Consider the following 23,018-nt stretch of genomic DNA (forward strand, 5'->3'; position numbering starts at 1 on the left):
ATTAGCTCCCCTTTGATCCATGTTGATTTGAAGATCATGATTTTCAATCATTCTGTTGACAGATGTCAAATGCAATGTAGAAGAACTTCCATAACTTTGTATGACAGACTGACAAATTGTCAGGAATATAAACAGAAGTTATACTAGGACTCACAAGTGCAAAGCTAGTGGGAAAACTTTTCAGTATGAAAGAGTCATTTCACTGCCTGAATATGAGCTTTATGAAAAAAAAAAGTTAGTTGCTCTAAATATCAATGGATGTAATGTGTATGCCATGAAACAGTCCATACATTTATAAATGCACGTACAGAATATTATTGTAAACATGTTTATTAAACTAATTGTTTTGATGCCAGTGAATTCCAGGAGGTGTTAGAGTACAAATCCAACAAAAGAACAAACCCTCAAACAGTTATTTATACAGGATATTTACCAGCATTGGCATTAGGGAGATAGTATAGCCTAGTGCATAGGGCTCCGAACAGGGACTCAGGAGCCCTGGGTTCAATTTCTAGCTCTGCTGATAGTCTGACTGATCTTGTGCAATTCACTTCACCTTTCTGTGCCTCCGTTTCCCCATCAGTAAAAGGAGTATAGTGATACTGACCTCTGTTGTAAAGTGCTTTGAGATCTAAAGATGAAAAGCACTTTATAAGAGCTAGGTATTATTATTAGAACTTGAAATAGAGTATTCTAATGGTGCTCTAGGACCAAATTCTCCCCCACCCTCACCCTTTGCACAAAAACACATGGAAGTCAAGAAATTGAACCACTTTCCATGTGTTTCTAGCACTAGAAAAGCTGGTTTCTTCCCTCCCTGGTCTCTTTTAGGGTGAGTTGGCAGATGGGTGGAATGGTCAAAGGGGCTGGGCTGGTTTTCTAATTGCATGGAGATCAAAAATTCGGGGGGAGCCCTGGCCTGCAGATCTTGTGACATCCATGCAGATGGTCTGCCTCTGTGTTGCTTCTCCTCTCCAGACAGTATGCTGATTCAGTACCAAGACTGCTATTTGTTCCCTCAGTACCTGACTGTGCACTACCTGCTAGATAGAAGCTATGGATCAGAAGTTCAGAGCGGTCCAAGTGCTTGTGCAGTACTCAGGGGTTTTAGGACTCATTCTATGATGCTGTTTGTGGGGGCATATATCAAAAAATGCTGTTCTCCCATTTCTGCCTCAGCCCCCACCTGAGAGATCAACCCCAAATCCTATGGAACTATGAATTTTTCACATTTCTGCTAGAAGTTTGGGGTATTTTCTGGACCTCCTCAGCATCCCTCTCCCCCTGTACAAATGCTCAAGGCACATTGGGTTCCCTTCCAGACATGGGACAAAGAAGTCTATGTGGCCTTTAAGTGGTAAATTTGACTTGGTGCACCTTTGGATTCTATTTTAATCTTTAAAAGGAGAAAAAAAAAGCATTTTGGACATATTTAGTATGCATTTCACAGTACTGTATCCAGTAAACAATTTTCGCCACTAATGTACATACTATATAGTATATATTAATTGCATGATGATTTGCCCTATAATATATCACATACAAAAACTCCATTAAAAAAAAAGAATGTATTTAGGTGGCAAAGTCAGGCACCTGATAATCAGCAAACACCAGATTTATAATTGCCCATGGAACCTTAATTCTGTCTCCTCATGTGTCCATCCTGTGTACTGAACAAGGCAGGGTGGCTGCCGTCATCTTGGCCAACAGACTGCAGATTGAAACGGGGACCTCCATAGCTAACAGTCTGAGTATTTACGGCTTAAGTTAAAGAAATAGGCTCTGTAGCTGAGGCCTGCAACAGACTTGCACCTTCTGTAGATCAGGCACAGATGGGGAAGTGTAACACCTGCAGACCAGTGGGTTACTTGTGCATCAAAGTTGTCTTGTCCTCACACTGGAAAATAGAAGTCTTGCTAATGGGTAGAGGAAGCAGTGATGAGGAGGTTTGTTTGTTTGTTTGTTTGTTTTTTTTGGTCCCCTGTTAGGCTGTGATCCAGCAAGGACTTTAATAGAATTACTCGCATGCTTAAAATTAAACATGTGCTGATAAGTGCTTGGCCGCTGGATTGGGGACTTACTGAGGGTCTTTCTTTGAAGGCAGTGAACCAAGATAAAGATCCAGGTATTACATTCAAAGCACATCCTTTCCACAGAATGCAACAAAGGTCTATTTCCTAGCTACATGGTTTGTGCAGGCTATTCCATTGTTTACCCCTTCATGACCTTGCAACATAACTACATGGCCTCCTGACCACAAGGCTTGATTACAGTAATTTCCTCTTAGCAGAGTTTACAGAGGGCTTCACTTTTTCATTTACAGCTTGTTTAGAATAGAACAGTATGTTTGCTCACTGGTCCAAGCATATAACACCTCCCCTCGGCTGTTTATGTTGGCTGCTATAATGTGGTATATTGACTTCATGTTGATACCATTGGCTTTTAAAGCCCTTAACTGCATAGGTCCTGGCTATAATTGAGACCTTAAGTATCATCCTGACAGGAATTTGTTCGTGTTCTGTCTCTTAAACCCCCTCCCCCTCACCAATCCCAACATTGCCATCTTAAGTCAAAAAGCAATTGCATTTGTATTCTCATGGGTGCTACTACATTGTGGAACTTTCTCAAGTCCACCCCCATCCCCCTTTTAAAAAAAACAATTCTTTTTTTTTTTTTTACCTGAAGCTGTATTTTCCAATGACCATTGTTAGGCTTCCTGTTTGTTCTTCTATCTCTTTCCCACTTCTTTTTTAAATAGACATTCTAATTTGCATTGATCTTCCTGAATTAAGAAGGTGGATTTTAATGATGGTTTTTATTGTACATTTAATTTGGTTTTGTGTGTTCCACAGAGCCCCAAGCACCTTTGAAATGCAATAGAAACAAAATTACTATAAAATATTAGACACACAAAATGCTCAGAATTTGTTTTAGATTAAGCTTTTTACAAAGCATCCATTGCTGCACTTATTTCCAAAGGTGAATATACTGTACTGTGTTTCTGAAATCCTGTTTAGATGAGCAAATGTCCTGAGTTCCAAAGTCCAACTTCAGAGTAGCAAACCATTCCGGAATAACGTATTTATTGTAGTATTTTGGAAAAAATTCCACACACCACGCTGACAATTACCTTTTCAGCATGCTGCGAGGGAAATCAGGCACAAAATACCCATTAAAATAACAGAAGTTTTCTCATTCTGAATTCCCTGTGCACTCTGCTGAATATGTCCCAATTTGTGTTTAGTTGCACACATTCAATATAAAAGCATATTTGGAACCAGAGAAAGTAGTTAAATTGAGAGCAGTAGCAATGACCTTTTTTCGCATCTCCCTCACTATGTGGGATTCTTTAATATAAGAACGGCCATGCTGGATCAGACCAATGGTCCATCTAGCCCAGTATCCTGTCTTACAACAGTAGCCAGTGCCACATGCTCCAAAAAGAGTGAACAGAACAGGGCAATTTCAAGTGATCTATCCCCTGTCATTCAGTCTGAGAGGTTTAGGGTCCCTGACCATCCATTGATGGAGCTATCTTCCATGAACTTCTCTAATTCTTGTTTGAACCCAGTTATACTTTTGATCTTCACAACATGCCCTGGCAATGAGTTGACTGTGTTTTGTGAAGACGTGCTTCCTTATGTTTGCTTTAAACTTGTAGCCTATTAATTTTATTGGGTGACCCCTAGTTCTTGTGTTATGTGATGGGGTAAATAACACTTTTTTCTCCACACTAGTCATGCTTTTCTAGACCTCTATCATCCCCCCCACCTTAGTTGTCTCATTTCCAAGCAAAAAAGTCCCAGTCTTATTAAGTTCTCCTCATATGGAAGCTGCTCCTTACCCCTAACCATCTTGTTGCCCTTCTCTGTATTTTTTCCAATTCTAATACATCTTTTTTGAGATGGGGTGTCGAGAACAGCACATGGTATTCAAGGTGTGGGCATACCGCGGAATTATATAGTGGCATTATGATATTTTCTGTCTTATTCTCTATGCTTTTCTTAATGGATCCTAACATTCTGTTAGCTTTTTAACTGTTGTTGCACATTGCACAGACGTTTTCAGAGAACTATCCATGATGACTCCAAGATCTTTCTTTAGTGGTATCAGCTAATTTAGATCCCATCATTTTGTAAGTATAGTTGGGATTGTTTTCAAATGTGCATTATTTTGCATTTATCAACATTGAATTTCATCTGCCATTTTCTTGCCAAGTCACCTACTTTTGTGAGATCCCTTTGTAACTCTTTGCAGTCTGGTTTTCAATAACTCAGACATAGGTTAGGGGTTTGTTATTGAAGTGGATGAGTGAGATTCTGTGGCCTGCATTGTGCAGGAGGTCAGACTAGATGATCATAATGGTCCCTTCTGACCTTAAAGTCTATGAGTCTATGATTTAACCATCTTGTAGCTTTATATCATCTGCAAACTTTCCCAACTCACAGCTTATCCCTTTTTCCAGATCCAGGATATGACCAGGAGAATTTAATCTCCTTGACACTATTTTAAATCTGACTAATAGAGAGCTCAGTTTGGTACATAAGAACCTGCTGATGATTGTGCTGTCCGTGCATGGCCACAGATTGTTTTATTTGTGTGTAATATGATCTGATAAAGCAATATGTTTCAAAAGGAGAACTTATTTTGCTGTCCTTAAATCTTGCATGTAGGGTGTTATGCGGGATTCCTACCTTGTAAGTTGGAGAGCTGCTTCTGCAGACTGTTCCTTATGGGATTGTTCTCTCAACATAAGGAAGATGTAACTCTATGAGAAACTATAGTACAATTTAGTTGATTATTTCTGTAGTTTTCAGAGTGAGTGCAGTCTTTGGATGTACAACTATTCAACTATGTATATTGTAAAGCAATTATAAATGAAGAGAATTCATTTAATACTTTAAGACATTCTAGAAAAATTGAAAGAGGAAGCAACCAAAGCAATTTCCTGACCTGCTTCTTGCTGGAAAATTATTGTGAGTCTGAGTACTTTGAAAGTGCTAGCATTATTTTTGTATTGGAGTGGGAGCACGAGATAACCTATTTGGATCTGCTCTTCCTAAAAATAATACTTTTTTTGCAATTATCACTTTTCTTTTGATAATTTCACCTAGCTCTTTTACAGGGCTTTGTTTCAGTACATCACACAGTGCTTTATAAAAGAGGCAAGTATATCATTGTCCTGATTTTACAAATGGCAACACTAAGATGCAGAGAAACAGTGACTTGCCGAAGGTAAGCCAGCAGCAGAACTTGGAATAGAACCTAGGTTTTCTGGGCTAGTGCTCTGTTCACTGAAGCAGTACAAGCTGTTAAAATTTTAAGACTCACAACCTCTCTGTGAGATGTGATAGCATTACAGAGGCTGTACTTCAGTGCACTGTACCACTGCACTTAGTAAAGCTAACACAGATAGCTAGTATGACATATGTTTTTTTTTATTTAGAATATTGACACAAATTCAATGTTAGGGTGCTGATGGAGGTTTCTTTGACTAAAGAATATATAAGAATTTAAAGAATGCTATACCAGGGAAAGGAAGTTTACTATGTCTTTATCCATTGACTGCTCTATGTACTCAAATTATACACATTAAAACATAATATGCCTGCCTGTGTTTTCTACTGTTTTGCAATAGTCTTATTTTTACCTTTAATGCTAGGATCACAGCACTATGGCAGCACTTGGAATTCTTTGAGTAGATGATAGATACACACTTTTGGGGACACACCCATGTACTCCACACCTAACCTGGAACCCTATGGAAAGCTCTGGCTGTTGGGGAACTGCATAATGTTCCATGAAAGGTAAAGTGTATTTTGAAGGCTATCTAAATTCTTCTACACGCACAGGATCCAATACAAACAGTAAAGAAATATGGATGGGAAGTAGAGGGTGGCTCTCTATTTACAATCTACTTAAAGAACTCAGGTACAGGTGAGTAACTTTTCTTCTTTCAAGTGCTGTCAATGCAGATCCCTCACACTTTTGAGATTCACTAGCAGGAACAAAATCCTAAGGTGTTGGGGGTAAGAAGGAGTCGTCACTGAATGGTGCATGTGGACATTTTTAACTTCTGAGGTCAGATGGAGAAGATAATCCTGCACAAAGGGGTGACCTGAGCTCCAGGCAGCAGCTGTTTTTATTTCCACAATGGGAACATGCCAAATGTATCCGGAATCTAGTCAAATGTTCTCTGGGGCTTTCAGGGACTGGGATAAGCACTAGCTCATAGCATGTTTCCATACAGGACGTAACCCATTTTGACAAGTGTTGGGATGATCTAGCTTATCATCATGAAATCTGATTCTGTCATCCTAAATCACAACTAATCTGGGGAATTTATAGCATATTTGTGTTTTATTAAAGTAGCAGCTCCTTATGGGCCTTCTTAGCCTCTGGCATGTCTGACCTGGCAGTGAATGTGGGTTAGGGATGATAATGGGTTAACCGGTGGTGTGATTTGGATGGAATCCGTGATTACTTTAGGGATACAATGGGGATGAGGATGCAGTTCCATTTTGTCCTTGAGCATGTAAGGAGGATTAGCCACTAAAGGCTGGAGCCTGATGATTCTCCTGGGGTTGGCTGCCTCAGGGTCTCTTGGGCAGAGGGGTGTCAACTGGCTCCTGCTGAATAAGTCATGCCTATGGCACAACTATCTCAGAGGCACTGTGCTACATGGGGGAGAACCCGCAGGATTTTCAGATGTAACCATTTTAGCACCAAGCACCTTAACCCCACCCCAGAACTACCCCTTTGACCAATTTACTCCTTTACCGCATCTCAGCACAGAGCCCTTGAGCTCATATGGCAGCCAACCCCATTCTTTTAGCCTGCCATACTGTCCAGTTGTCTGTACAAGCTTTTGAAATTCTGGCTGTAGCGTACCATGGGTAGCCTTGGTACATATTCATTATTCATCACTAATAGGTTATTAGTATCTCTTATCTCACCAACAGATAGTTTGTGCCGGTGATTTGAAAGTAGATTGTTCTCTGGGCTCGCTGGGTAAATACCAAGCAGATATGAATTTAATTAAAGTAGAGTTTTTTCTTCTTCCTTTTCTGTGAAGAGGGCACTGGAGAAAATATGTTCTAATAAACAATATTATTGGCTTCTCTTTTTAAAGGTTAAATACTTGTAAAATGATCTTGCAGAATATGGAAGATATTAACAATTCAAGCCCAAACCCCCACCCATTTGAAATCTCTAAAATTTCTGGGATGTGATGAAACCTCATTCTTAATAGCAGAAACTTACAAGCATGTGAGTGGCAAGCTTCTCGTCAATGACATTTGTACAGATTATGGTGAAAGGAACTGCAATTATATGACTTGGAGACATTTTAATGTTTATAGAGGTTTAAATAGCTGTAGAGGTCTGTACGCATGCCAGACAATAGCAATCAACAGGATGGTGATAACACCTAAGCTCTGTCTGCACTAGTGTTTCCACTGTTGTTACCAATGGTGGCATTGTAGTGGGTGTTGAATTACATGTCCAACTTTTGCTAGAGAAAAAGGGGAATCCTGAGAAGATGGGTGGGGTGGGATGGAGGGAGATATAAGAACAACTTGGAGGGAAGGCATGGATATTTTATGAGAGAAGAGTCCTGACGGGAGGAAAGTATAGAAGGATCATGGGGATTCTTGAATAGCAGGGTAGGAGAAGCATGAGAGTTGTTTTGAGAGGAAGGGGGGTTGTACAGACAAGGGAGGTGTTCAGAGGGCAGTGCAGGAAAATAAGCAAGTGCATGGGGTTGGTTCCTGAGGGGATGGAGGGGTGTTAATGAGACACTAGATGGGCAGCACTTTGAGTTACTACAGAGAATTCTTTCCCAGGTGTCTAAACGGTGGGTCTTGCCCACATGTTCAGGATCTAAGTGATCACCATATTTGGGATCGGGAAGGAATTTCTTCCTGGGTTAGATTGGCAGAGACTCTGTGGGGGTTTCACCTTCCTTTGCAGATCGGGTCACGGGTCACTTGCAGGTTTAAACTAGTGTAAGTGGTGGATTCTCTGTAACTTGAAGTCTTTAAACCATGATTTGAGAACTTCAGTAACTCAGCCAGAGGTAATGGGTCTATTACAGGAGTGGGTGGGTGAGGTTCTGTGGCCTGCAATGTGCAGGAGGTCAGATTAGATTATCATGATGGTCCCTTCTGACCTTGAAGTCTATGAGTCAACACAAGGTGGGATCCTGAGGTGTGATGTATATAACTATGTCCCTGTAAGGAGAAGTGTGAATCTGTGTTTTGTGTGCTCCATCTGTACCCGTAAGGAGTCTTCCTGACTACTGATTCTCTGTTGTGGGGAGGGGTCACTTTGAGGCATATCAAGGGGGCTGCTACTGGTTTGGAGGCACACATCCTTACTATCTCACTCACACCCACATCCACACACTCTCAGAGCATGCTCTTTGTCTCATGCAAACTTAACATTTGTTCTTCCTTGATTTCATTCTTCTAAAATAAAAGCCGATTGGACTGAAAGTTTGGGTTTGATCTCTGTGTATGGAAAATATAACAAGGATATTGGAGTGTGGGAGGCTAAGGGGAAGAGGTGAGCTGGTGAAAGAGGGAAGGGGGAGAGGGAGGACAGCAACTTTTAAACTGCACAAAACCTGCAGCCCTCGCCACCAACTCCACTACCCCCAGTGCCTGCTGCCTCTTCAGCTACACCAGCTCAGCCCTTCCCCATTCTCACACTGGGTGCTACCTTTGCTCATCCTCACAAGCTAATTTGCCAGCTGGTCTCTAATTGGAAAATCCACCCCTGCATTTTTTTGAAATTCCTCACCTTTCCGTCTTTCATCAAATAAAGAGTTGATCTGCATATTACAGGCTTTGTTTACCTCTGTAATCAACAGTGGACAGGCTGCTGTAGAAACAGCCCTTTAAAAGATAGTTTAATTGAATATTAATTGGGGATGTGTGTCCTCTGATGTGTTAAGGATTTCTTTTTGAATCAGGCGGTATTCCTTTTATATCTTCCTGACTCCCTATGGAAAAATCACAGGCTGCAAAATCATGAATCAATCTTTATTCACCAAAACTGTATGGTCTGAACTGGTGGCCTTGGGGTACCCTCTTCCATGCAGAAAGCAAAGGGCCAGTCCTGCAAGAAAACGTTTCTTGATGGGAGTGGCTCTTACATATATACATAAGGCCCTTTGTCATGGGGTTCTATTGTCTTTACAATTTCCCAGGAATTTATCAGTGTTAATAAAAAAAATGTAAAGTGTGAAAATCAAATAAAAAAAGAAAACAAAACAAAGAGCCAGTGGGGTGAAGAGTGTCTGCTATTTATTGGAGGCAGTGGATGTGGATGTGGTTAGAGGAGCCTTCCAATCCCTACAGGCCTAATGCTGCAGCGATGGTCTCTGTTGCCAGGACCTACCCGCCCCATTTCACTCCCCTTATTCTGTAGATCTTTTCAACCCCAAGAACTTAAAAAAAAATCAGTGGGAAAACAAGTTTGTTACCAAAGAAAAGGGCATCTTAAAATTGTCTTGATAAAAGATCTCTAGCTCCCTCTACTTACATTGCTCTTATCGCACTGAAAAAGATCTTAGTGAATGTTGTGTCTGTTGCATTCTGCTTAGAACAGATTATAATGGAGGTGGCATAGAGAAGGCAGAACCAAAAGTAAATACAAAGACTGTATTTTAAAAAAGGCAGAAAACTTTGACTCATGCATACATTTTTACAAGATTGGGTCCTAGTACTGCAGTCAAGTTTTACATAAACTTGAAATCTATGGGAATATTGCTGGATTTCAGCGAGATGCATTAAACTGAAGATATAGCAAATTCAGGACTTTGCTACTGCTATATTCTCCTAATAGATTACTAATTGGGGATTTCAGGGTTTGGTGGTTACAAAATGACTATATTTAAAAGCATTTGTATAGTGGTACAATAAGATGGCAGATGAAAATGAAGGATTATTGTAATTAAAATGTTAGAAAATGGTGAGCCTTTCAAGATATTCTAAAATCACCCAAACTCTCCGGGATTCAGAGACAATTTTTGTTGCATTTATAAGCATTTCTCTAATTTATTGAAAATAAATCACTATTTAATTTTGGAAATGTCAGAAAAAAGCTGAAAAACCTTTATTGACCTGATACTGCACATTTACCTGAAACACAGTGGATCAATTTCATTACCTGTAAGCAACTGATTGACATTTTGAGTGTCATATGGGAGCTCCACAGATACAAATCTCATCCAAATAAAATATATTGAAAAGACCAATTTTATGCAGTTCTATCCTGTTTTATATTGTGTGGAATACTTGCATTTAGGATAATAAAGGAAATGGAAACAACTGACAGCAGTTGTATTTTATGTCAATGTCCACATCTTGCCTTGCTAATTAGCTTAAGTCTGACTTGAGGAAAGCAGTCTTCACTAGGTGAGAGAAGTTATTCATTCTCCTTGCCTGCCTAATTCTCATTCTTTCCTGAAAAGAAATTGTCAATCATGCTTAATTGCACTAAATTATGTGATGGATTGGAACAGAACTACTGGTTGCTTCAGGCTAAAATGGGTGCCTAGTTTACTTTCATGAGTCTCAAATTGGGATTTAAACTATGCTCTGGAAGCAATTTATATGATGTCAAAGTGGTGTCAGTGTTCAGGGCAATTGAGCTGTTCAGAAAATGGAGACACTTTTTCCCCTAAAAGAAGATTTTTGGTTGAAACATGAAATTCAACTTTTGAAACAGTTCTATAGAGCAGCCTTTTTATTTGCCAGGTTTCTAAACTGTGGTTTATATTTTAGCTTTTCTGGAGATCTGGAATTCTCTCTGAGGCTGATGACTTTCTAATTATTAATAGTGCTGAATAGAAATTTTGGGTAAAATTTTGCTCAGTTTTTGTATCCAACCTCAACCTTCTGTAAACCTATTCCTCACCTCTGGCACACATACCTCTTCACTTCCAAATTTCAACTGGAAGTGCCACAAGAACACACACAAAGCCAGTGAGAAATACCATTCAAAAAAGCTGACACCAAGAAATATCACATGTATTTCCTTAGCAATTTCTAATCTTATTTCTAGCTATCTGACTTAGTCTTTTCTAATGCACAGTTGCTATAGTATCTGAGTCTAACAATCCAACCTCGGCACAGGCCATGAGCAGGACTAGAACCTGGGGCCTACCGTACCAAAACCCACAAGCTTTTACCATGGTAACAATAAGAACAGCTCCCTTAGCGGGAAGAAGTAGGAACCTCTTATCCTTTGTGAAACAGCCACTAAAGGGAACCATGATCATACCAACATGCCAATTTCAAGATTTTATATGCACTTCAGATAAGCAGCCAAGCTTTTGGATCCTTAGCTGAACAAAGCTGTCATAAATATAAAGGGAAGGGTAACAACCTTTATGTATGCAGGGCATAAATCCCTCTTGGCCAAAGGTACAGAATCACTTACCTGTAAGGGGTTAATCAATTCAATTAACCTAGTTGGCACCTGACCAGAAGGACCAATGGGGAAAGAAGATATTTTCAAATTATGGGGAGGGGGGAGGTTTTTGTTTGTCCTCACCTAGTTGGTTCCTTCTTGGAACAAAGAGAGAGACCAAGCAGGTAACCCAGCTCCTAAAAAGATGCTGAACTCATACATCTAAAAATTATAGAAATTGTAAGTAATAGCAAGGAAATGCATTAGATTATCTTTGTTTTAGCTTGTGAATTTTCCCTATGCTAAGAGGGAGGTTTATTCCTGTTTTTGGTAACTTTGAAGTTGAGCCTAGAGGGGAATCTTCTGTGTTTTAAATATTTTTATTTACCCTGTAAAGTTATCTTCCATCCTGATCTTGCAGGTGTGATTTTTACTTTTTTTAAAAAAATAAAATTCTTCTTTTAAGAGCCTGATTGATTTTCAGGGTTCTAAAAACCAGGGATTTGGTCTGTGCTCACTTTGTTAACCTATCAGTTGGTATATGATTCTCAAGCCCCCCCAGGAAAGGAGGTGAAGGGACTAGGAGGGTATTTTGGGGGAGATAGGGCTCCAAGTGGCCCCTCCCTGAATGTTTGTTTAAATCACTTGGTGGTGGCAGCAATACCATCCAAGGGCAAGGAAAGGAATTTGTGCCTTGGGGAAGTTTTTAACATAAGCTGGTGGAATATAAGCTTAGGGGGTCTTTCATGCGGGTCCCCACATCTGTACCCCAGAGTTCAGAGTGGGGAGGGAACCCTGACAAAAGCCTATCAGTCTTCTGACGTCTTTTCATCACAAGTGTTTTAAGTGGTCTGAGGTAAGGCACCTGTTTCTACAAAAGTGAAAAACAATGTGCAATATCCTTTGTTGTCTAAAGCACTCTCCATTTAGTGACTGAGGGTTAGATCCACAAAGGGATTTAGGGGCCTGCCAGCCACTGGAGGCACCTAAATCCAAAATGTAGATCCTCAAAACCCCTGCTCAGCTACACCTATCTAAACCTGTAGGTGCCTAAATTCCCTGGGTGCATGTATTTCTGCTGCCTGTAGAGTCCCCATGGTACCTACGTTTCTGCTGGTGGGTATGAACAAAGCTGCCTAAATTCTGATAGCACTGAGCTGCACAGCACCTGAGTCCCCTCAAACTAGGTATTGAATTAGCTATCCCACCTGTGGGGCCTAATCCATTAGGCGGCCTCTAAGCATGTCTTCCAGTTGGGCCCTACACAAAACACAGCCCCAGCAAGGTGGTTCAAGTCCTCATTCTGCCTGAGAGGAGCAGCGGTTTAACGCCAAGTCTCCTACATCCTGGAAGAGTGCCTTAACCACGGGACTATTGGGTCTTCTCGGGGGGTGTGGTTCACTAAATCTCTCCTGCTGAATGAAGCATTTCTATAAAATGCGTTAGAGCAGGGACTTTGGTCTCCCACATCCCAGCTGAGCGCCATAACCACTGGGTTATAGCATCAATCTCTCTGGCACAATGAACATTTATTTAGACAAAGTGGAATATTTTCCAGGTGAGAGCTACCCACTTCAGAATACCCTGCCACCCAGTGGTTGTGGCACTTCTGTGGGATGTGGGAGAGCTAGGTTCAATTTCCTGCACTGAATCAGGCACATGGTGATTTGAGCCCAGATTTCCCACATCCCGTGTGAGTGATCTAACTATGGAGAACTGCTCGACACTCAGCTTGCTGGCTTTTGTGAATCCCATTCTTAGGCACCTAACTCTTCCCATTCGTTTTATGGGGAGCTGGAGACCTAACTCAGGGCTGAGGATTTCACTGGGTGACAGGTAGCCTAAAGTTAGGCACTGCAACACTAGATCCACCTGTTTGTGGTTCTCCTCTGAAAGATTACCTAATCCACTGCATCGTAGCGTAATAAAATCAAACTAATCTATAGCCTGTAATCTATATTACTTCAACTCACCCATAATCTCTCATCTTGTATAAATCACACTATTTTATACTGCTTTGGTGAGAAAATAATGTATGTCAATTATTCTGTTTACTGTTAATAGAAATTCAGAAACTGATGATCTGAGCGTATTCATTGTCATTTGTGCAAAAGTGTGTATTGTAATATATCAGGGAATGATACAGACAAAATGAGTGTGATGCATGAGAAAGCATTGCAATAAAACTTAGTTCTGAGGTGATCTCGTGACTTAGTTCTGAGGTGATCTCGTGACTTAGTTCTGAGGTGATCTCGTGACTTAGTTCAGACCCTAGTTTACTGGGGCTGCCTGACGTTCACCTTATCAAGACAAGTAATTATCAAGAAAAGTTTACAGCATAAAGAAGAAAGTCATGAGAATTTATTGATGCCACTAGATAGTAGGAACTCAAAGCTAGTAATGCATGGACAATAATAGAAAAAGTTAAGAAAAAAAGAACAGTTCTGATGTAAAGACTTCTGTAATGAGGCTAGAGGAATCTCATACTCTACAGATTCTCTTTGTAGATATTATTGTTTCCAAAATAAAAAATAATTCCCACAACTTCTAGTCCCTTTGAGGGTGAATGCATCTTTCATACAGTAAGTTGATGCATTTTTTACTCTGTAGTCATCCAGACTGAACTATGATACCTACAGTTGCACAAACTTCCCATATTCATTTTAAGTTTTTTCATTAACTTCAAAGCTTAGTCTTGATCATTTAACAGTGTAATGTACTTCTTCCAGCCAAAACATCTCCAGGCACTTTCCAATGCTTTACCCTAGTCTGTGCTGCCAAGTTTCTGTTCCAGAAAGCACAGGGGCAACTACTGCCCCCCTATTTTCAAGCACAGGGGTATAAAATTGTCTCCCTCTGGACCCTTTCACCCCAACTTTGTTCCTGTGGCAGCAGCAGCTGAGCATTCCCCTGGATCTCCCCTATGGGGTACCCTAACAGCAGGGGAGCAGAGATAAGAGCTCCTTCCTCCATTTGAAAGGCAAAGGCAGCATCAGACTCAGGCAGCAGAGAGAACCAGAAGGAAAAGTCCAGCTTCCCACCATCTCACTCTTAAAGGAATAGGAGGAAGGGTCCCTTCCCACCTGCCCTTTATTAGAAAGACAGACGGCTTGGTGTTAACAGAGCACAGGGGACACACATGGACACAAACTTGTCGCAGAGCAGAGGGCTGAACTATATGACCTCTTGAGGTCCCTTGTAGCCCTACATTTCTACAATTCTATGAAAGTTGGAGGGCAACAGTTCTGGGAGGGAAAGTGGAGGACACCAGGTTTAGGGTGACATAGCAGGACACAGAATGGTAAAGAGAGAGACAGAGCACTGCGGGGACGTTAGCAGGGACACAGATCTCTAAACATGCACACACACAGACACCTGTTGTTATGGTATAACATGTTGCTCTGGGAGGGCTCTCAGGAGGTGGGAAGTGAACTCTTCTGTGGAACCAGCTCCTTCTCTCCCTCAGCTTTTGGAACAAAAATGACTCCACCAAATCCTTCAACATATTTTGTGGATGCAATTCAGTGGGTTCTTCCCCACCTTAACCCCCTTCACATATCACTACCACTCCATGGGTATTGAAGGGAGGGACTGAATAAGCAGGCCCAGGATTTGGTCCTAAGGTAATATGCCTCTGCTGGAGAACAATTCCTACAGAGGGATATTTTAGATTCCCAATGGAGAAGAGTCCAGCACGTTCAGTCATGCTATCCCAGCTTAGCTGATGAGCATACACACCACTACCTTCTCCTAGCTGGAATATGAATTATGTAACTGATAGCTAATGCTGCACTAGCTCATGTAGCCGAGCCATTTTTTTTAAGAGATTGTGAGTTGTGTTCATATCATATGTGCACAAATAAACTGATAACCATGATTTCTAGGAAGTTTTCTAGGAAGATAGTTATAAAGGCAGGCTGCTTATGTTTTACAGAAGATTATATATGTACATACACTGCTTCATATAAAACATAAAACTAAATTAAACCGAAGTCACTACTCTTAAATTTGGAATAATCATTTGCATTTTGTTTTCAGATACAACTATTGGCTAATTCAATCAGGATTGATTGAACTAGCCACTGAAGAATTAATCACGATTTATCATGTACAACAAAAGAAACCAGATGTATCACATCTCTGTTTGAGTCACCCCAATTACTTTCCAATATCACTAGCTCAGTGGTGCAAAGTGAAGGGCTGGTTCAAGAGAAACTGGAATTGGACATTCTGCAGCATGTGGACACAGTCAGACGTAAAAAAATAATAAAAAAAATCTATTCCTCTCCCCCCCTCCATACGCATCCACACACATTCATCTCTTATTCACTTCAGTAACCATAACAACTATGCAAGCTGAGAGTAAAATTTGGCCCATAGACTTACCCATGTGCAGTGAGAAAACAACATGTTAGAACAGTTCAGTAAGAAGTCTATTGTGATGTCACCTAGCAGCATGAATTTTAAATTCTCATCTTATCTTGTCACTTTGCTCACACAATTGTTCAGGAATGCTAGGCAGTTAATAGGCTCAGAGGAAATAAGCTGATATGTTTGTTGTAGCTTGTTCTTTAATCAACAAAAACAATATGAAGAAACCACTTGAATACATTTGGGTTCCAAATAACCGTGTTTCGTTAATATACACAAACATGCAAGGCTTACATACATTTGACATGGACACAGCAGCAAAATGAGAATAGTCACTTGCATGGAATTAAATTGCAGGCCACAATTTTTAACACAGTGGAGGGACGCTACTGTACCTCCCCCGCATCACCTATACCTGGCGTTCCATTGGTTACAGGGCTTGTTACCATATAATCCATAATTCAGGGTAGGTTCTCCTCAGCCTACTCCCCAGGACTCAGCACCCTCTGTTCCCATGAGAGGGATGCAGGTTGGGGACCTCAGCCCATGAGGTCTTCAGGTCTGACTTTGGCCTGCAAAAGCCACAAAGTCTCATCCTATCACTTGAGTCCATCACCAAAATCTCATGTCTTTTACCTCTGGGAACCATTCATTTTATTCTCTGACCTTTTGTTGGTGCTGGCTGTGAGTTGTGATGAGTAAGCAACATCACCCTAGTACCTTAGTTTAGGTACTGCACATTTCTGCTTAACCCCCTGTGGCTTGCAGGTGCTGCAAGGAAGGCAAAAAACTCCCTGGTCCTCTGCCAATTGGTCCATGGTTCAATCCTCTGAACAGGCGATTGGCTAGACCCCTGCAGCATCTGTCAGGCTGGGTTCCCGTTGCTAGTTCAGATGGGCAGGGTGGGCTGCTGGAACAGAATGTCAAATGTATGCAAGCATTTGCCCTTCCCTTCCTGCCTGCCCTTCCGCGGGCTACATCCTGTCAGATGAGGAATGCTGGCCAATCAGCACCCCTCTCCTTCAGCTGGCCATTGGGTGCCAGAGACTCCAGGGGAGAAGCTAGATATTGTCCCCTGGGAAGAGCCTCCCTCCCTTGCTACTGGAGTTGTCCCTCTTTCACCACCGACCCATCAGGTTCCACCACCTGTTGATGCAGGTGGGTGGCATATTGCTGCTCTGATTGGTTTCTGTAGGCTTCTACAAAAACACTCCGTGCCATTAGAAGACTCACAAAACTATTTAACGGGACAGTAGTTTATTCCTATATGCTGCAGTTCTCCTGAAAGTTGAAATCTGCTGATCAGAATGTGTTTACTGTATGATGATGATGAATGCCAAAGAAATAAATACATGAATACCAGTTAGAGAAGGGGAGAAATTCAGCTCTAAGGCATGGTCCTACATCCTGCCCAGATGCTGTGGAAATATCCTCTGTGGCAATTCCACGAGGGAGGAAGTGGGTTGTGCAGGAAATGGGCTTTCTTCACAGCATCATCTGCCAAATGGGGAAAACTGGCATAACAAGAATCTGAGAACAGTGGCTCCATTTAGAAAGTCGAAACGCAATAGGTTGCAAAGAACTGGGGAAAGGTGAGACAACAACCTTGCAGAAAATGTCATTGCTACAAGGAAACGTCCCACATTGAGTAACATGGGACCCCAAATGATTAAAATAAGTGGAAGTCACTGTATTGTGAAAGACAAGTAGACCATATGTTATTAGAATATAAAATTAAGTAATCTAATGTGATTTAAAAACATTGCAACGGACAATAAAAATATATGGTCAAATAACTAACATGTATAGTTAATTGTAAAACAGCTGCATCTATCTGACAGAATCATTACATTAATGCCTCTTAAAGTTTTAATGGTTGCATTTAGAGCCATTTACTGTGATTGGCAACACATCAATCAGAAACTAAATTTTTTCAGCATTACACAGGGAAACTTTTAGTAGTGACCAAAAATTAATTAACAGAGGTGGTATTTCAACCAAGTGGAGCAGAATTATACTGTATGTCTTTGTGAAAATCTCTTAACACAAAAAATGGTCTAATGGTGGTCTCTCATATAGGTTTCCTTGGACTTCTTTTTTCTCTTCCAGTTCTCAAATAGGCTCAGAAATTCAGAATACTGTGAGATTAGAGCTAGTCAAAATTCATCTGAAATTTAAGGTTTCTTTTCAAAACAAAATATTTTGTGGAAAATTTGTCTTGAAATTTTCCAGTTTTTTGAACAACGCCCCAAAATTGAAAAAAAAAACCACATTTTTTTGAAAACCAAAACAGGCTGGTTTTCAGTTTATCAACCAACTATAACTTTTCCATGAACATTTTTTAATAAAACAAAAAATGGCTTATTTTAAAATGTTTCACTGAAATCCCTTCCCATTTTTGACTAGCTCCATGTGCGATAATTGATATTAAAGTGCCAATATTAATTGATCTTCACACAGGGAACATGTAAGTCAAACCATCCTGTTCCTGTAAGGCCCTTTGTCCCTCTGAAGGATTCATCCCGTGGAAGGGCAGGCACTTACTGCAGTGGGCTCCTTCCTTGAGTTTCCCACTAGAGAGAGGGAGCAGCTTTAATACCTAACAGGAGCTCTGTAGGACACCATTGGCTCAGGTTGCTCAGGGAATGCGCTGAACTTACGTACAGGGGGCTGAACTGGATGACCTCTCAGGGTCCCTTCCAGCCCTATTCTGATTAATAGAAACATTGAAATGTATCCCCTGGTTGCTATGACCACTCCTTTCTCCTGGCCCTTGATGCTCACATTTGGGCCTGTTTTTACCCCTTACAAAACCCCTACATATATTGCAATATTTCCCCTAGTGAACTTTCCATCTCAGGGAACCTCTTTTGGGACTTGTGCCATCAGAAGCTAGGGAAAGACCCAAGAGTAAGTCAATACAGTTATCACCATAAAATCCCTGTTGGTGTTTTTAACTCTGTTTTGTAGTTCGTCTCTCTCTCTCTCCCAATCCAGCTTCTAAATTTGTTTTTAGCTTCTTTTTCACTAGCCGAGTCATGTCTTGGTTTCAGTATGGAAAATCTAAGACTGAAAACAATATTTTTCAAATAATTATAGTAATAAAGAGTAGTTTATATGGCACTGAAATCTCGAAGGCCAGTGAATGTCTCTGTGCTTCAAAATGTAGTTTTCTGACAATTTTTCTCTGACTTCTAAATCATAAATAGTTCTGGGAGCTCTTTCTGGAGTCTTTTGTAGGAAAATGTGTCAAATACATACTGTGTTATTACTTATGTACTCCCATATATCTGAATCCATAGGCCCTGAAACTATAATCAGATATCCAGGTATGGCGCCTGGGACCCATGCAGAACCCTGGGGTTATGCACCGGTATAACACTATGAGTAGTGTGTAGTGGGTAGTAGACAATGAGAACTGAATCCAGGGCTTCTGGTTCTCAAAGCATGAGCTTCTATTGCCTGAGCAAAACCACACTCCTCTGTTAGCCACAGCTATAGCAGGCTCATCAACCTCTACGTGTAACTCCACCACCACTAGAGGGGGCAGAGTACCAAATTTAGTTGCTGTGAGTTAGACAGGTGCTAGGACACACTCACATGAATCACACTGCAGGATTAGAGGACGCTGTTATGAACCACATGACTTTCTTTTCTAGGGGAAGCAAAGTTAATTTAAGCCTTTGGCAAATATTTAGACTTATTTCAGGTGTAGTGTCTATGAGCTACACATTTCAATAAGACCACTGAAGTTTAACTACACAGTCATTAATCCTTGTGCCAAAATTTTTGTTCTTTTTAAATGTATGTAATTTAGAGCAGTAAAGCATGAAGTGAAAGGCACACCGATGTATCGCAGTATTTGACGGATTGCCATCCCTGATTTTCTGACCTTCAGGACTACACAGACATCACTAGGCTGTACACTATAGACACCCACAGGATGTTCATGTTCATAAACAGGGATAAAATGCAGGACCTTCTATTCCAGTATTACAGGCTCCTGCCACTAGCAATAAAGGTGAATCGTAATGCACACTTGGATGGGGCTGCTATTTTAGTAGGGGGGCTTTGGTATGCAAACACTGGCTAGTTATGTTACTCTCCAGAGAGCTCTCTCTCGCATAGGACTTCGTACCGATGTGGTTTTGTAGAAGGTGGCAATAATGTTATCAATAACCCTGGACAACATTTTTCAAATTTTGGAGTTCAAAGAAATAGGAAAATTTCTAAAATAAATAAATGAATAAAAATAAATCCCCCAGTTCTCTCCTAGCTCTAGGTATCAGTATTTTTCCAAAAGTGTTTAGAAAGTGCATATGTGCCCAATGTGCATTTAGTGCCGTGTATATATCAGATCCAAAATGGAAAGGTCAGTCTTCAGTTTGAAAACCTGTCCTTCGTCATGCGAACAGGAAGGGCTAGTAGCCTGAACGTGGAACGACTTAATTATGTGAGATATTGAGCACCTCCAGAGAGGTGCTCAGTTCCTACGGAAATCAACAGGAGACACTCAGCACTCCATAGGATAGATCTCTGAATAACCAAATAAATCTTTAATATCTATGATTTTACAGAGTCTATGATATTCTTAGATGTACTTGTGATAGATATGGCAATGTCCTGCCAGACCCTTGGGAGACTTCTATTGAAAAGTTTAAGTATCTTTGGGGGGTCCATTGAATTAATGAATTATTTATGTATTAGTGTGGGACAGACCTGTATGTAAACTCTCTAGAGTGGAGAGGTGAAGTCTATTAATACAGCCCAGAATCATATTAGCCTTTTTTGCAGCTGCATGTTGTTGACTCATTTAGTTTTCATATTCATAACCCCCAGATCCTTTTCAGCAGTACTACCACCTAGACAGTTATTCCCCATTTTGTAGTTCTGCATTTGATTTTTCCTTCCTAAGTGAAGTACTTTGCACTTGTCTTTACTGAATTTCATCTTGTTGAATTCAGAACAATGTGCAAGACAAGAATGGACTTTTGGGACAATAAATGTTAAGTGGATTTCCTTACCTAGGGAGAGGTAAGTGCAAATTCTCTCCCTCTGGTTATGCAAAAAACAAGCCCAATGAAGCTATGCCATCAGGAGTGGATCATTGTCTGCTGATTATCTGTTCCTGGAGACTGGAGATCAAAGGCCCAAACTGTCTAAAGAAATGGCTGAACTGCCCAGCCTGGGTTCTGGTTCTGAATCTGAGAGTTATGAACCTGTAACCACAGGCAGGGCCAGCCATAGGGAAAATGGCACCCAGGGTGAACTTGTATTTGGGCACCCCTGGTCCCTGCTACCTCCCCACTGCCTCCCTCAGCCCCCACCCATCCTCCCTATCACCCATAGCCCCCACCACCATGCTTAACTTGTGCCGGGGCTTGCCAGGACTGAGCCCTGGCTCCTCTAGACTTAGCAGTTCATAGCCCTGGCACCTCTGGGCTTGGCAGTTCATAGCCCTGGCACCTCTGGGCACCCAGCCAGCAGCCACCACTTTCTGACCACTCAGCTTGAGCCCCAGCCCCTCTTTCATTAGAAATTAAGCTTCCCCTCTGCCTTCTCATCCATCCCCACATTGCCCCCAGGCTCCACTGACTTCTCACCATGTGGCCCTGAGCTCCCTTCTGCAGCCTTGCACCCCAGGCCCACCCCTCTCCTTGCCTCTTGATCACAGTGCCCTGGGAAGTCACCCATGTTGCCCACCTGTAAGGCTGACCCTGTTGGAAGGACAGAGGCCAAGGTCACTGTTGGGGTGACCTCTGAGCTTTTTAGCATGCATGCAGGTTCTTTTATTGTTTTAGTATGTTTTCTCTAATGGCTTCACCTTAAGAATAAATGTGCTTGCTTAGCTAGAGCTCTGTGGTAACTTGTAACTGGGCAATTACATTGTGCGTAGCCTCCAGAAACAAAACAGAGTGCACACACTGGCCTGCTTAGCCAGTCTGGCTTGCTGTGAATATCACAGTGTAAAGCAGGGAACAGTGCAGCCTTAAAATACCCTGATCAGGAGGGAGAGAGAGGCAGGTCTCCACCCGGGGAGGTGATGGTTGGGAATGAGAATCTTTTAAATGGATACCCTTGGTAGACTATGGACGGGGAACTCATGCAGTTACTCTGAAACTGTGACATATAGAGGTTACATACAATCCTGGGTCACAATAATACATAAATCATTCATTTAATGCAATGGACCCCAAAGATAATTGAACTTAATTCAGTAAAATCTCCCAAGGATGTGGCAGGATATTGCCATATTTGTTACAGTACTTACAGGCAGTTTTCCTACAATAGGAACAGTCAGCTAAATTAATTATAAAATAATTCTCCATTAATAATACCTAGTGATTCATACCCAATAGCAGCAAATGTCACACATTTCTGGAGTATTTTTAAATGATTAAATAAGATCTAACCAGAACATTAAACCCATTTGCAAATTGTTTAATTGGCAAAATCAGATCTCAGATTTTTTGTATATTATTGTGAACTAGAAAACTTTTAACTCTGTCTGAAATAATCAATATAAATTTGTTAGCAACTTGATTTTCTAGTAACATAACCTGTCCCAAATGGAAAGACAAGGAAGTAAATAGCGGTTTAATTAAATTAACACATGATCTTTTTGCTTAGAAAGCGTTCCTTTCCCATTAAGACAAGAACATTTAACCTTGTAACAGGACTGAATTTCAGAGCATATGATCTTAAAGGATCCCTACTCTGGAATATTTATTCAGTCATTACTGGTCTCTGTTTTTCTGAAAGGTAAGTTAAAAGGTTAGAACAACAATTTCCTTACTTTGTAATAGAAAGTTTCATTAACATGCTACAAGTACAATAGAGATTTTATAATTTTCTCAAAAGTAATTTTTTTTCTTCTGTTGCAGGATGCACTTTTACTTTTATTGTTCCTTTACTAGCATTCGTTTGTTAAATTATAAGAACTTGCTACCGCTAGACCTCCAGTGTCTGCAGCACATCTTCATAAGAAATAATGCAGGCCAAATGCTGAGGTGCAGTTTTCCCTCAGTCCTTACTCATCCACATTTCCATTGGCGTTAGGATATCAAGATTTAGCACATACTTTATGATGCATTTTGGTCAAGTTACTATTGTAAATGGAGCTGAGTGAATAACTTGCAGCTGATGATACAGCTGGTTAATCTTGCTGCTACAATTTAGTGAGCAGATTTGTCATTTCCATTAATTTACCTGTTATTCAATTAAAGTCT

The 23,018-nt window shown here is 40.8% G+C and overlaps 1 protein-coding gene and 1 long non-coding RNA gene across 2 annotated transcripts in view; one reads left to right on the top strand and one right to left on the bottom strand.

The window, feature by feature from the left end:
• Window positions 1-2,760, bottom strand: part of LOC123378646 — a 52,756-nt gene extending 49,996 nt beyond the window's left edge. The window contains exon 1 of the long non-coding RNA XR_006582692.1: window positions 2,680-2,760. This is a non-coding gene — a long non-coding RNA (uncharacterized LOC123378646). The remainder of the gene's footprint in view (window positions 1-2,679) is intronic.
• GALNT13 (polypeptide N-acetylgalactosaminyltransferase 13) overlaps window positions 1-23,018 on the top strand; it is a 492,985-nt gene that overhangs the window by 93,441 nt on the left and 376,526 nt on the right. The gene's annotated exons all lie outside the window — the stretch shown is intronic.

The sequence above is a fragment of the Mauremys mutica genome, chromosome 10 (assembly GCF_020497125.1).
Source record: "Mauremys mutica isolate MM-2020 ecotype Southern chromosome 10, ASM2049712v1, whole genome shotgun sequence".
NCBI classification, from domain to species: Eukaryota; Metazoa; Chordata; order Testudines; family Geoemydidae; genus Mauremys; species Mauremys mutica.